Below are 16,368 nucleotides of genomic sequence, written 5' to 3' on the forward strand. Positions count from 1 at the left end.
AAACGGAGATCATGGTTCTGGGTAAGAACACCTCTCTCTGGAGTAATAGACATAGGCTGCCAGCCCTCAGGGCCTTACCTACTCTATTCATAAAAGTGAAAAATCTGGGGTCTTGATTGATGAGAAGTTGACCATGAAACAGCAGGTGACGAAAGTAACTTCCTCCTGCTTTGCTGTTCTCAAATGGCTAAAAAAGATCATCAGGCTAATTCCTAGTACAGCCCCAAGAACTGTAATTCATGCCCTGATTTTATCAAGACTAGATTATGGAAATGTACTCTATCTACATGCTGATAAGACAACAATTTACAGCCTACAGATAGTTCAAAATGCTGTTTCATCTACCCAAATCGGCCTCAGTTTCTCACCTGCTCCAGGAACTCCACTGGCTTAAGGTCACAAAATGCATTGAGTTTAAGGCACTCTGTCATATGTTCAAAATCAAACAAGGCATGGGACCGCACTACATTCAGGATCTGGTGAGACCGTATCAGCTCACACGTGCTATTAGATCTTCCAATCTTTCCTTGTTCACTGTACCAAGGTTCCATCTTTCTCGTATGAAATGATGCTCCTTTTCTTACCTTGGTTCTAAACTGTGAAATGCTATTCCAGAAACTTTGAAGAATTGCAATTCATTACTGACTTTTCGAAAAGGCCTGAAGACATGGCTTTTTAAAATTAACTTATCACTACAAACTACCTATATTTTGCTGTGCCCCGGGAAACCCTTTCGGGTAGCTGTGCGCATCATACCATTCATAAACTAAACTACACTAAACTAACCAGGTTATGGCAAATTTCCCCGTTAAAAAAGGGTCAATGGAGAACAATCTTCCATTCATATTGTGTGATTCGAGTTCTGGTAATCTGTTTGAGACTTGCTTTGCAAAATGAACTGTGTGATTTTGTGCACGCCAGATGGTGTGGCTACTGAAACTCAAGATAAAGACTCGGGTGGTCATTCCGACCCTGGCGGTCTAAGACCGCCAGGGCCGCGGGCAACGGAAGCACCGCCAACAGGCTGGCGGTGCTTCAGTGCCCATTCTGACCGCGTCGGTAAAGCCGCGGTCAGAAAAGGGGATCCGGCGGTTTCCCGCCGGATTTCCCCTGGCTGGGCTGAACCTCCATGGCGGCGCTGCAAGCAGCGCCGCCATGGGGATTCCGACCCCCTTCCCGCCAGCCTGTTTCTGGTGGTTTTGACCGCCAGGAACAAGTGGGCGGGAACGGGTGTCGTGGGGCCCCTGGCATGGGCAGTGCAGGGGTCCCCTAACAGGGCCCCAGCATGATTTTCACTGTCTGCATAGCAGACAGTGAAAATCGCGATGGGTGCAACTGCACCCGTCGCACCCCTGCAACACCGCCGGCTCCATTCGGAGCCGGCCTCTGTGTTGCAGGGCCTTTCCCGCTGGGCTGGCGGGCGCTCCCTTGGCGGGTGCCCGCCGGCCCAGCGGGAAAGTCAGAATGGCCTCCGCGGTCAGCTGACCGCGGAGCGGCCATTTGGCGGTTCCCGCCAGGCGGGCGGCATCCGCCGCCTGCCCGGGTCAGAATGACCCCCTCGGTCTTTACAGTCAGGTCACAAAACTCATGAGGTCAGTTGTTCCCAGTTCTTACAAAAGATGACCTGCATCTGGATTTAAGACATACTGTCAAGGACAAGGTATGGAATTTCACAGGTAAAGAAATAGGATTGATTTAAAGCACCAATGGCCAGATGTAGCAAAAAAGCAATTTGCGACTTGCAAATTGCGAGTCCTTGCGACTCGCAATTTGCAAGTCGCAAATTGCTATGCAGTACGGTGTCTCAGACACCGTCTGCAACTCGCAATGGGGTCGCAATGACCCACCTCATGAATATTCATGAGGTGGGTCGCAAATTGCGGCCCCATTGCGAGTATAGGCACTCGCTAACATGGAGGCCTGCTGACGTCAGCAGGCCTCCATGTTAGTGACCTGCCTTTTCAATAAAGCATTTTTTTTCTTCTGAAATGTAGCCCGTTTTCCCTAAGGGAAAACTAGCTGCATTTCAAAAAAATCCGAAACCTTTTGTTTCGGTTTTTTCAGGGCAGGGAGTGGTCCCTTGGACCACTCCCTGCCCTGAAAAAATAATTTGGGGTCCATTCACAAAGGGGAAGGGGTCCCATGGGGACCCCTTCCCGTTTGCGAGTGGGTTACCATCCACTTAAAGTGGATGGTAACTGCGTACGCGGTCGCAAATGGAGTTGCATACCACTCCGACTCGCAAATAGGAAGGGAACACCCCTTCCTATTTGCGAGTCGCAAATGCATATTGTGAGTCGGTAACGACTCGCAATATGCATTTGTGCATTGCAAACCCACGTTTGCGAGTCGCAAACGGCGAATTTCGCCGTTTGCGACTCGCAAAAGGGTTGCTACATCTGGCCCCAAATGAGTCATAATTCAGGTTAAACTCGATTATATTTTCCTAGAATTAGGCAATACAGACTTTCAAAAGATGCAGAAGAAGGAATGAAGCCCAACATAGAAAAAATGATAGAATAAGGCATTCTATGAGAGGTGCTTGGTAGACCATGTAACTTTCTTGTGATGGGCATTATAAAAATGAGTGGTTCATGGAGTGGTGCAGGACCTTAGATAAATAAACCAAATTTTGATTCAATGTTGTCCATTGGTGCCAAATTCTGCTGTAATATTGATCCAAATTCCTGCAGCTACATAATGGTATTTGTTAGAAATGGGGTCTTTGGTTGGCAATCAGGTTACCCCCTGTCCAAGCAAGGACCCTCACTGTAATCAGGGTAAAAGAGAATCACCCTCAGCTGACCCCTGCTTACCCCCTTGGTAGTTTGGCACGAGCAGTAGGCTTAATTTCAGAGTGCTAGGTGTAAAGTATTTGTACCAACACACACAGTAACTTAATGAAAACACTACAAAATGACCCAACACAAGTTTAGAAAAATAGAAAATATTTATTTAAACAAAATAAGACCAAAACGACAAAAATCCACAATCCACAAGTCAAGTTATCACTAAAAATGCAAAAAGAGTCTTCATGTAATTTTAAACACTCACTAACACTGTTAGCGCAAAAATGTACCTTGGGTATGTCAAAAATAACCCAGCACAGGCAAGTATGTGTCAAAAAGAGCTTGCGATGCGTCTATTTCACTCACGAGCGAGACCTTGCGTTGTTTCTCCTTTCGTCGCGTCGGGGCGCGTCGTTTCTTCTCTCCGCAGGAGAGCGATGCGTCTATCCGGTCAGCACTCTCGGGTCCGGACAGACCTTGTGTTGTTTTTACACGCCCAGTGATACTTGCGTCAGAAATACAGCCACACGATGATCCAAATACCACGCAGCGCGGGATATGATCTCACCAGCCTCCGTCACTGATGCTGTGTGTCGTTTCTCCAACCCCGGGTGCGATCTTCAGCCACGAAGCCGGCGGCGCCTAGATTTTTCAGCTGCAGATCGGAGTCGCCTCGATCTTTTTCCCTGCACGGCGTCCTGTGCGTGGATTTCTTCCTCTTAGGCTGCCAGCTTCTCCTTTCAGGGTCCTAGGACCTGGATGGGCACCACTTGGCAGAGTAGGAGTCTCTCCAGAGACTCCAGGTGCTGGCAGAGAGAAGTATTTGCTGTCCCCGAGACTTCAAACAAAAGGAGACACGCTCTAAATCAAGCCCTTGGAGATCTTCACAAGCTGGAAGGCACACAAAGTGCAGTCTTTACCCTCTTACTCTGGCAGAAGCAGCAACTGCAAGATAGCTCCGCACAGTCACAGGCAGCTCTTCAACTCTTCTCCAGGCAGAGGTTCCTCTTGGTTTCCAGAAGTGTTCTGAAGTCTGTGGTTTTGGGTGCCCTTCTTATACCCATTCTGCCCTTTGAAGTAGGCCTACTTCAAAAGAAAGTCTCTCTTTATTGTGAAATCCTACCTTGCCCAGGCCAAGCCCCAGACACTCACAAGGGGGTTGGAGACTGCATTGTGTGAGGGCAGGCACAGCCCTTTCAGGTCTGAGTGACCACTCCTCCCCTCCCTCCTAACACAGATAGGTCCTCAGGAAATGCAGACTACACCCCAGCTCCCTTTGTGTCACTGTCTAGTGAGAGGTGCAACCAGCCCAACTGTCAAACTGACCCAGACAGGGAATCCACAAACAGGCAGAGTCACAGAAATGGTTTAAGCAAGAAAATGCTCACTTTCTAAAAGTGGCATTTTCAAACACACAACCTTAAAATCAACTTTACTAAAAGATGTATTTTTAAATTGTGAGCTCAGAGTCCCCAAACTCCACATGTCCATCCGCACCCAAAGGGAATCTACACTTTAATCATATTTAAAGATAGCCCCCATGATAACCTATGAGAGGGACAGGCCTTGTAACAGTGAAAAACGAATTTAGCAGTATTTCACTGTCAGGACACATAAAACACATTACTATATGTCCTACCTTAACCATAACCACACCCTGCCCTTGGGGCTACCTAGGGACTACTTTAGGGGTGCCTTACATGTAAGAAAAGGGAAGGTTTAGGCCTGGAAGGTGGGTACACTTGCCAAGTCAATTTTACAGTTAAAAACTGCATGCACACACAGACACTGCAATGGCAGGTCTGAGACATGATTACAGGGCTAATAATGTGGGTGGCACAACCATTGCTGCATGCCCACTAGTAGCATTTGATTTACAGGCCCTGGCACCTCTAGTGCACTTTACTAGAGACTTACTAGTAAATCAAATATGGCAATCATGGATAAACCAATTACCCATACAATTTACACAGAAAGCATATGCACTTTAGCACTGGTTAGCAGTGGTAAAGTGCTCAGAGTTCAAAAGCCAACAGCAACAGGTCAGAAAAAATAGAAGGCAGGAGGTAGGTGGCAAAAAGATTGGGGATGACCCTGAAAAAGGGCAAAAGTCCAACAGTATACATTATTGATATTAGTGTGGCTCAATGGTTAGAGCAGCAGAGATCTGGCTCAAGACCAGGGTTCAAGTCCCGCTTCAGCAGGTCTTGGGCTCAATTCCCCTGGACCAGATAATTCTTGCCTCGGTGCCTAATCTAATTCATGGGTCCCACTCTGCAACTCTGGGCAATAGCTTGCTTAATCTCCACAACGGCCCCAACAGCGCTTGGATGCCTGGCTTCACCCTGGGTGTGCTCAGGAGTGGGCGCCTCACAGGGAAAAGCCAGGAGGGGTTCCATAGCGGTATGAGTACAGCGCCTTGAGACCCTAACGGGTGAGTAGTGCGCTATACAAGTGCTAATTTACAATTTACATTGATTAATGCCAAGTTTTCTTCTCCATTTCTCTGCATGAGGATAGTCAACATCTTTTTGCATTCCATAATAAAATCCTTATCTGCTGTCGATTCAAATAGGGTTATAATGAAAGCCCCTCAATTTTTAGTCAGATGCTAAAGAACAATTTGTCTGGTTACCCATTCTTAGTATAGTACATTGATGTCCTCTTTGTGGCATCAAGGACAAAAGTAGACTCTAAGCTGGATACAATTGTCCTTCTGAATCACCTTGCTAAGAATGGTCACAAAGTTTCACTTACAAAGATGCAGTAGTAATTTATCTTGGTTATCACATTGAAAAAGGAACAAAGAAAGTCTCAAAAGAACACAGTTCTGAAGATAAACCTCCAACTAACCAGAGGGAGGTGAAGATGCTCCTGGGAATAGTTGGGTGATTTTGTCAGCGGATTACAAACTTTTTCCTGACTCTGAAGCCTTTAATATGGCTAACTCACACTGATATTAAAGATTCGGTGCCATTTGATGCCAAATGTATCAGTCGCCTCCGGGAATTAAGAGAACATTTGTGTAGTGGTCCTGTCCTCAGACTGTCTGGTTATGAGAAGGAATTCTTCCTTTTCTGCCATGACAAGAGTGGGTGCTCATTGACTATCCTTACCCCAAAACATGGATTGCTTATTACACCTGATACATACTTTTCAGCTGTGGCTATAGTCTTTCCTGGTTGTCTGAATATGGTATTGTGTTTGCATTGCAGTTGAACAAAGCAAAGGGATTGTAATGGGACATACGTTCGTTCCTCATACAGTTGAGATTTTGTTGACCCCACACTAGAACTCAGTGCATGACAAATGGTAGTATCACGAGGCATGAGCAAATTACACTGACAGCTTAAAACATCTAAATCAGAAGTTGTAATTCTTTGAATCTACTGGTTTCAGACAGAAATTAAGATAATTATGATGATGATGAACCAGAACATGACTGTGTGAATGTTGCAGAAGCTAAGACGAGACATCAAAGAAGTTCCTCTTCAAATGACTGATCTGATTTTGTTTGCAGATTGTTCTTGTCTGAGAGCCCATAGCGGGCTATTGAAAGCTGCCTATGCAATCTATTCCATTTCTGAAACTATTAAAGCATCATATTTGCCTAATATAACATTAGCACAAGTGGCAGTGTTGATTGCACTGGCAAGACCTTGTTGCTTTGCAGGCGATTTTATTATGACAATTTTCAGATGCAGCCGCCAGTATGGATTAGGAGTACTACTTGATTTTGGGCAGTTGTGGTCACAAAGGGGGTTTATGACATTTTCTGGTAGTCCTACCAGGAATTATTCCTATTTTCTTCAAATCGTGGGCAAGGATAATTGCAGGTCTGCGCAGGCTCACCTACTGGACTGGTACACAACCAAGTCTATAAGTACAAAAAAGTAATAGATTTGTAGGCAACACATAAGGCAATATTATTCAATAATTGTTCACATTTATTATCAAAAAGTGACAGGAATTATTTTTTGTTCAAAAGCACAATATGTTGCCCAACAGTTAGAAACATTAATCTATTTTTTGAACACTATGTAAAGTAAATATCAAATATAAGTATATTCATACACTAAGTATGACTTATTACAAACATGTTATGATAAATAATATCCATAGATTTTAATCAAAGAGGTTCCAGTCCATACGTGTTTTGTGGCTAGTGCTGTTATTTCTTCAGGGCTTCCATTGTAGCATACACGAGCACCCATATGAGTCCTCACAATTTTTTCACGCAAACTCACTCTAATCAAAGTCGATCCCACTCACGGGTAGGCTTCCTATTTTAGTTTGGTTCCTTTCACCACTACCGATATCATCTTATCTTCCAATCTTAGGGACCTCTTCAAGCCTTTCAATAGATAGTGCTGTGATCATATATTATTGCTTTGCATCTCCCACATGTTCGATATCAGGTATCACCCTGAGATGATACCGGTAGCAGTGGATCTGCGATAAGTCTACGGGGGAGCTGGGGCGACCGAAAACGTAGCTTGTGCCAGGTGACTCCGCAGCGGTTGTTCGGCTCCATTGTGATCGCCTCCCAGGAGTGCTCTAGATGGGCCATCTCCGGTCCCCACTGCTGGTGTTGCCATGCTCCACCAGGCAGCCTGCAGGCTGTAAGATGGCAGCTGAGGAAGAAACAGGCCACAGTTGAATGTTGAAGCTCTGGGCTGGGGCCACTAATATGGGAGGACCCCTCTGCACCCCAGGGTGCAGAGGTGTCCTGCAGCGGTCCTCCTGCTATTTGCTGCAGTCAGACTCCATCCTGGTGCTTTAGATGACGCTAGATGGCATGTCTTAGTCCATGCTCTGCTAGGCCACACCCCTCCTGGGTGAAGACATTTTTAAACTGGTGAAGTTGCGGATGTAAGTGAAAGTGAAGACCATGCAGAAGGTACCAATGGCCAGTTTTAGTTTGAGGGTCAGAATGAAGAACAGCAGACAACTCCACTTGAATATTCAGGCCCATATTTATACTTTTTTAGCGCCGCATTTGTGTCATTTTTTGCTGCAAAAGCGGCTCAAACTTGCAAAATACAATTGTATTTTGTAAGTTTGTGCCATTTTTGCATCAAAAAGCGGCGCAAACGCGGCACTAAAAAAGTATAAATATGGGCCTCAATTCTCGAGAACCCCAAGGGTAAGAAAGTAGTTTGAAGTGAGTTGAGTTGCTGATGCTGATCAAAGTACAAGTTTGTCTGTGAGTGAAGAAGATTCAGCAGTAGTCATGAGGAAAGATACACAAGTTTTATTGCCTAAACCAGTGAATAGAACATGTATGAAAAGCCATGGTGAATGAAACATTATAACTGATCAGAGAAGGTCCAGAAGTAGTTGAATATGATTCAGCGAACAGTGAGAGTGAATCACCTTTTGCTAAGAGACCAACAAGAAAGAGAATCTCAAACAGAAAGTACGCTTCAACCCCCGTGGACAGATCTGGTATCTGTGTCTGAACAGGAAGAACAAGAACCAGATACGGAGATCTACAGTCCAATAAACTGTTGGCAATTCATCTTTGAAAATGAGCTAGGAGAAGAAGAGCTATCTTGAACTGTGACAACTCCTGATGGTGTAATGCATTTTGAAATTATAATTTTGAACTGTTATAAAGAATCTAGATGAAGGGCCTTGCAGGAAATTGGCTCTGTATGCACTATTTCAAAGTAAGGAATAGTATGCACAGAGTCCAAGGGTTCCCCTTAGAGGTAAGATAGTGGCAAAAAGAGATAATTCTAATGCTCTATTTTGTGATAGTGTGGTCGAGCAGTAGGATTATCAAAGGCGTAGTGTTAAGCATTTGTTGTACATACACAAGCAATAAATGAGGAACACACACTCAAAGACAATTCCAGGCGAATAGGTTTTTGTGTAGAAAAATATATTTTCTTAGTTTATTTTAAGAACCAACCACAGGTTCAAGATTTACATGTAATACTTCAAATGAAGGTATTGCAGGTAGGTACTTTAGGAACTTTGAATTAGCAAAATAGCATATACAGTTTTCACATAAATCACATATAGCTATTTTAAAACTAGACACAGTGCAATTTTCAACAGTTCCTGGGGGGAGTAAGAGTTTGTTAGTTTTTGCAGGTAAGTAAACCACCTACGGGGTTCAAGTTTGGGTCCAAGGTAGGCCACCGTTGGGGGTTCAGAGCAACCCCAAAGTAACCACACCAACAGCTCAGGGCCGTTCAGGTGCAGTGGTCAAAGTGGTGCCCAAAACGCATAGGCTTCAATGGAGAAGGGGTGCCCCGGTTCCAGTCTGCCAGCAGGTAAGTACCTGCGTCTTCGGAGGGCAGACCAGGGGGTTTTTGTAGGGCACCGGGGGGGACACAAGTCCACACAGAAAGTACACCCTCAGCGGCGCAGGGGCAGCCGGGTGCAGTGTGCAAACAAGCGTCGGGTTTGTAATAGAAAGCAATGGGAGACCAAGAGGTCTCTTCAGCGATGCAGGCAGGCAAGGGGGGGGCTCCTCGGGGTAGCCACCACCTGGGCAAGGGAGAGGGCCACTTGGGGGTCGCTCCTGCACTGGAGGTCGGATCCTTCAGGCCCTGGGGGCTGCGGGTGCAGAGTATTTACCAGGCGTCGGATCTTAGAAGCAGGCAGTCACGGTCAGGGGGAGCCTCGAGATTCCCTCTGCAGGCGTCGCTGTGGGGGCAACTCTGGCTACTCACGGTCTCGCAGTCGCCGGGGAGTCCTCCCTGAAGTGTTTGTACTCCACAAGTCGAGCCGGGGGCTTCGGATGCAGAGTGTCAAGTCTCCGCTTCCGGGGGGAAACGCGAGTTGTTTCAAAGTTGCTTCTTTGTTGCAAAGTTGCAGTCTTTGGTGAACAGAGCCGCTGTCCTCGGGAGTTCTTGGTCCTTCTAGATGCAGGGCAGTCCTCTGAGGCTTCAGAGGTTGCTGGTCCCTGGGGAGAGCGTCGCTGGAGCAGTGTCTTTAGAAGTGGGGAGACAGGCCGGTAGAGCTGGGGCCAAAGCAGTTGGTGTCTCCGTCTTCTCTGCAGGGTTTTTCAGCTTAGCAGTCCTCTTCTTCTTAGGTTGCAGGAATCTGAGTTCCTAGGTTCTGGGGGGCCCCTAAATACTGAATTTAGGGGTGTGTTTAGGTCTGGGGGGTTAGTAGCCAATGGCTACTAGACCTGAGGGTAGCTACACCCTCTTTGTGCCTCCTCCCTGAGAGGAGGGGGGCACATCCCTAATCCTATTGGGGGAATCCTCCATCTGCAAGATGGAGGATTTCTAAAAGTCAGAGTCACCTCAGCTCAGGACACCTTAGGGGCTGTCCTGACTGGCCAGTGACTCCTCCTGGTTTTTCTCATTATCTCTCCTGGACTTGCCGCCAAAAGTGGGGGCTGTGTCCAGGGGGCGGGCATCTCCACTAGCTGGAGTGTCCTGGGGCATTGTAACACAAAGCCTGAGCCTTTGAGGCTCACTGCTAGGTGTTACAGTTCCTGCAGGGGGGAGGTGTGAAGCACCTCCACCCAGAGCAGGCTTTTGTTTCTGTCCTCAGAGAGCACAAAGGCCCTCACCACATGGGGTCAGAAACTCGTCTCTCAGCAGCAGGCTGGCACAGACTTTAAACTTCGTACTTGTATAGCGGTCTTTTACCCTGAGGGCATCTTGGCGCTTTTACACATACCGCTGTGGAACCCTTCCTGGCTTTCCCTGTGAAGTGCCCACTCCTGGGCACCCCCAAGGTGAAGCCAGGCATCCCTAGTGCTGTTGGGGCCATTGTGGAGATTAAGCAAGCTATTGCCCAGAGTTACAGAGTGGGACCCCATGTTTAGATTGGCACCAATGCGAGAGTTATCAGGTCTGAGGAAATTGAGCCCAAGACCCACCGAGGTGGGAATTGAACCCTCGTCCCAGGCCACACCTCTGCATCAGGGTCTGCCGCTCAAACCATTGAGCCACACTTCTCCAGGAGGAGTCAGTCCTGCACTGAACAATTGGGTAAAATACAGGGGGCATCTCTAGGATGCCCTCTGTGTGCATTTTTTAATAAATCCAACACTGGCATCAGTGTGGGTTTAATATTCTGAGAAGTTTGATACTAAACTTCCCAGTATTCAGTGTAGCCATTATGGAGCTGTGGAGTTCGTTTTTGACAGACTCCCAGACCATATACTCTTATGGCTACCCTGCACTTACAATGTCTAAGGTTTTGCTTAGACACTGTAGGGGCATAGTGCTCATGCACCTATGCCCTCACCTGTGGTATAGTGCACCCTGCCTTAGGGCTGTAAGGCCTGTTAGAGGGGTGACTTACCTATGCCATAGGCAGTGTGAGGTTGGTATGGCACCCTCAGGGGAGTGCCATGTCGACTTAGTCATTTTCTCCCCACCAGCACACACAAGCTGGCAAGCAGTGTGTCTGTGCTGGGTGAGGGGTCCCTAGGGTGGCATAAGACATGCTGCAGCCCTTAGAGACCTTCCCTGGCATCAGGGCCCTTGGTACCAGGGGTACCAGTTACAAGGGACTTACCTGGGTGCCAGGGTTGTGCCAATTGTGGAAACAATGGTACATTTTAGGTGAAAGAACACTGGTGCTGGGGCCTGGTTAGCAGGGTCCCAGCACACTTCTCAGTCAAGTCAGCATCAGTATCAGGCAAAAAGTGGGGGGTAACTGCAACAGGGAGCCATTTCTTTACAGGCCTGATTTAGATATTGGTGAATGGATTCGTTCATCACAACGGTGACGGGTATCCCATCTGCCAAAATCTAAATCCCATTATGTACTATGGGATTTAGATTTCAGCAGATCGGATATCTGCCACTGTTGTGACAGACTAACCCATCCACCTATATCTCAATCAGGTTCAAAATTTTGAGATTATGAACTTAAGTTTGATTTCGATTTTGATTATTTTTAAAGAACAAAAAAAAAAGGTTTATTATTGCCTTGACGAAAAAGTTTTCTTGAAGATTGATCTTTGGAGTTCCACTCTTGTTTTATTTTTGTTTTTGTTCTCAATAGAAATCGCATAACCAGATGGTGTGAAATTGTTAGTATGACTTACTAATAGTGATATTAATAGTCCTAGTCAGCCTACTGTTGTGCATTGTTTTTCCAATTGGATATGTCTCCATAGAGGATATACAAACTAAGGCCTAATATACTAACTAAGCCTAATACACTGACTTATTTGGAAAGATTAGTTAGGGGATTTATTTGTAATATCTATATAAAATGTTGGGTGAATATGTTGATAATATGGCAGTTAGGAATTGTATGCTGTGCACTTTTCTTCCTTTTTTATTGGCACACGTATTGGTTTTCAGTGCTTCGCTGAAAGATCTTCCTGTTTCCAAAGATGTTGGAATATTTGAATATGGTTGTACAAACTAAACCTAAGATTAAACAGATAAAAAGTGAGTGGGTGTGTAGCTTGAGTAAAGGAGAGCATGATTTTTTTAAAGGATTTAATGAGAGGAGAGTGACAATTTTGAGAGACTGGAATGCTGAAAATAAAATTAGATCACAGATTAAGGCTGTAGAGCAATTTAGGAATTCAAATTTGGATCCAAGATTGACAGTGGAGCACCAGAAAAGGGTAATTGTGTATGGTGCGTTATGAAGTGCTGGTCTTCGGGAACACATCCTATGGTGGCCTATCAAACTAGGACCATCACCAACTCCAACAGACCACACTCACAACCTTGGCATCATCCTGGACAGTAAGCTCACCATGAAAAACCAGATCAACCCAGTCTCCTCTGCTTGCTTCCTCACTCTTCGCAAGCTCCGTAAGATCTTCAAATGGTTCACTATCAACACCAGATGAACCGTCACTCAAGCCCTAGTCACCAGGTGGCTGGACTATAGCAAGACAGTGCATGTAGCAATCACCTCGCACCTCCTGAAGAGACTACAGACCATACAGAATTCAGTGGCCAGAGTCATCCTCGAGCTCCCCAAATGGACCCACACCACCTCCCAACGCATGAAGCTCCACTGGCTCCCCATTCAGAAGAGATGTTAATTTAAGATGCTGATTCACACCTACAAGGCCCTTAACAATCAAGGACCAGCATACATCATCCATCGCCTGAACTTCCACTAACCCTCCAGACACCTGAGCTCCCCTTCACTCTCCCTCACACACACCCATACATTCACCAAAGCAACAGTGGAGAACGCTCCTTCTCCTACCTCATGGCGAAATCCTGGAAAGACCCCCCCCTTCACCTATGGACCTCATCCTGCCTTCTGGAATTCAGGAAAGGACTCAAGACCTGGCTATTCAACTGAACCTGTTAGCAGCTATGTTCTCTGCTCCTCACAAGTGATTAGCCGTGTTCTTTAAATCATGTTTGATTGATTGAATGATTGAACCTAAAAGAGACAAATTTGTGGGAAAGAGTGAGTGTGAAAGGAATTATGTGGTAGATAGTTATTTGTTGATTGGCAAGGAAATCATACTTAGAGGAATCGCATATGTTTGAGGTAAGACTGTTTATTTCACCCTATTTCCTAGAGTCTACCAGATGAATGAGATGAATAATACTGTTAGTTTGAAGCAAGTCGAATGTGGTTTTAGGCAGATAGTATTGGACTATTTGGAGCTATGATTCCAATATGTCTATGAATTATGTAAAAATTAGAAGATTATCTATTCTTGTAAATAGATTTGCTTCTAATACAGCTGGTGCATTAACACAGGTTACTGCAGAACTAATTGTATTGCTTGAGATGATTATGGAAGATTGCTTAGCGCTTCTGAAGGAAGGTGGTTTTTTCACAGGTTTAAAGGTGAGAGAGTGTTGCACCTTCATCCCAGATACTCACAGGGCTATTATTGTCTGTGTTAATGATATTTCTTATGATGTCCAAGCTTTACAAGCGTATGTCTTGTGGGAAACAGAAGGTTCCTGTGTAAGGGAGCTAGGAAAGGGTTTTTAGTAAGGCTGGCGAGTGGATTGATGGCTTGGTGGGGGTTTGCTCAGAACAATACTAACAAATGCAATTATTGTGGTAATTAATGCAATTGTCCTGTTGTTTTGTTCAAATTTCTTGAAGTAATATTTTTAAATTGTGTGCGTAAAGTGAAAAGGAGGTGATCTAATAGAAAGTGGGATGAGACTGAACTTGATGATGCCAAAGATAAATTGTATAATCAACTGAAGTTTTTGAGGGAATTGAATTGTATTTAGCAGACATTAGTACAGATAATGTTATAACTAATTGTTTATTTTGTTTATTTTATTGATTATAGAAGATTCAGAGGGGAGAGTTTGTGGGAGTTTTGATGCCTTTCTAAAATTGTGCATTGTCAATAGTATGCAAAATGAGGATCTGCATTCGATTTTTTATGTATGCACTTATTTGATGCTATTGTCTTTGGAACAATTTCACTATGAAATGTTAAAGTGCTTTTCTTGCTTATGATAACTAGGCCTCAACATTGTCTTGTTCAAAATGGATTTCTGACCCTGTACATTCACTATTTATTATTTCTGCAGCACACAGTCAAGCAAAGTTATATTTGCTTCTTTCCATTGACATTGTTCTTGCTGTTCTCAAAGAAAGTTTCCAACATGAGCCCATTAACTTTCTGATCATTCAAAGACTGGAGTGTATTCATTCACAAGAGTTCACTGTTGTTTTGTAACTAGTTTGTCCTGCCATCTTCGGATTGCATTAACATAAAAAAGGTTGAATCAATATTCATGTAGTGGGATAGTACTTAGATGGTAATAAAACTGTGATCCTATTTGCTGATATTATAACTCTTTTGCTCACACCATTATGCATTTGCAGTTTTAGTTATGTTCTGCTAGAAGATTGTCTATATACATACTCGATTTTGAGGGTGAGTCAGAGCTTTCCTGAGACAATTCCAGTGTTACTAGAGATGCTGTCCAAATTCTTATTGATTTTTCTGCTCATTTGGGACTTCAAGGCCCATATTTATACTTTTTGACGCAAACCAGAGTCGGCGCTGGTTTGCGTCAAAATGTTTACCGCCGTCTAATCCCATTCCTATGCGTCTTGCGGGAGCCTTATTTAAGGAATGACGTTAGCCGGCACTGCTGACTGGTCTGAGTAAAAAAGAAAATACTCAAACCAGGCAGCGCTGGCGTAGGGGAAAATGGGGCTTGTGCGTCAAAAAATGGGGCAAGTCAGGTTTGAGGCAAAAATCATGCCTCAAACTGGACTTGCGCCATTTCTTGACACACAACCCCCATTGAAATGACTCCTGTCTTAGCAAAGGCAGGAGTCATGCCCCCTTGCCCAATGACCATGCCCAGGGGACTTCTGTCCCCTGGGCATGGTCATTGGGCACAGTTGCATGTAGGGGGGCCCAAATTAGGCCCCCCTATGCCACTTAAAAAATAATTATTTACCTCAAATTACCTGCACTTACCTGGGATGGGTCCCCCATCCATGGGTGTCCTCCACAGGTGGGTGGGGGTGGCAGGGGGTGTCCCTGGGGGCAGGGAAGGGCACCTCTGGACTCCTTCCATCGTCAGAGACCATGGACGTGAGCCCACAGGTCCCTTAACGCCTGCCCTGACCCAGGCATTAAAAATGGCTCACATCAGGCTGTGCGCTGTTTTTGAAAGCCCGCCCTCTCATGTGCGTCAAAATGACGCAGGAGTATAAATAAGGTGCACAGGCCTTAGAGTCATTTTTTGGGCGGGAATGCCTACCTTGCATGTCATTAACGCAAGGCAGTTTCCCGCATCCAAAAAATGACTCACACGGAGGAATTTTGATGTCCGCGGGCTCAAAGTTTAAATATGGTGAACAATTTGCGCTGAATGTGCGTCAAAATTTTTGACCCACATTCGGCGCAAACAGAGTATAAATATGCCCCCACATTTTTCTGATTTTGCAGCTATTGCCCTATTTAACAAGAACTTTCATGGCAATGATTTATGCATCTTCACTTTACAATTTCTGTATTGTACACTTTTGAATTTTGGAAACACGACTTTTTAAGTTTTCTCATTCTGTCATGGAACTCACTTATTAAGTCTGTCTTTATTTAATTGACTGTATTTTTCATTATGGTAGGTTGTGCCTTATTTCAGAACAGATTGCCTCATGAAATTGAGGATTTACATAGTCCCTGACTCACCCACCCGTGGGTGTGCTATTGGGGTACCTTTTGAAGTATCAGAATTTAGAGGTTTCCAACACCCACAGGTATGTAGAAGTCAATACTTTTGCATTTGATACGTTAGGCAATTATACTTTTGTATCATTATACTTTTCTGGTTGACACTGTGTCATATAATAGTCAAAGGTTACTCCAGAAATGCCTACCATCTCGACCTATGATGCTAAGAACCAGGTGTTCATTTCAATTCTATGAAATGGACTTTAAAAGATCATTTTTAAGATTCTATTTAGAGGCAAGCAAATAAAAAGAATGTATAAAGGGGAACACAAGGGCACAGCTAAAAATCAGTAATTAAGAAAAAGGAAGCTACCGGGAGCATTATAATTATTAAGGGGGAACTCTTCAATTATAGCAGGGAAACAAGCATTTGCAATGCAATGGGTCTCGCGTTTGCTCGAGTTAGAGCTATTAGCGTTGTAAATTACTAACTGGACTTTTCTT

This window comes from Pleurodeles waltl, chromosome 3_1 (assembly GCF_031143425.1).
Source record: "Pleurodeles waltl isolate 20211129_DDA chromosome 3_1, aPleWal1.hap1.20221129, whole genome shotgun sequence".
Classification (NCBI taxonomy): domain Eukaryota; kingdom Metazoa; phylum Chordata; class Amphibia; order Caudata; family Salamandridae; genus Pleurodeles; species Pleurodeles waltl.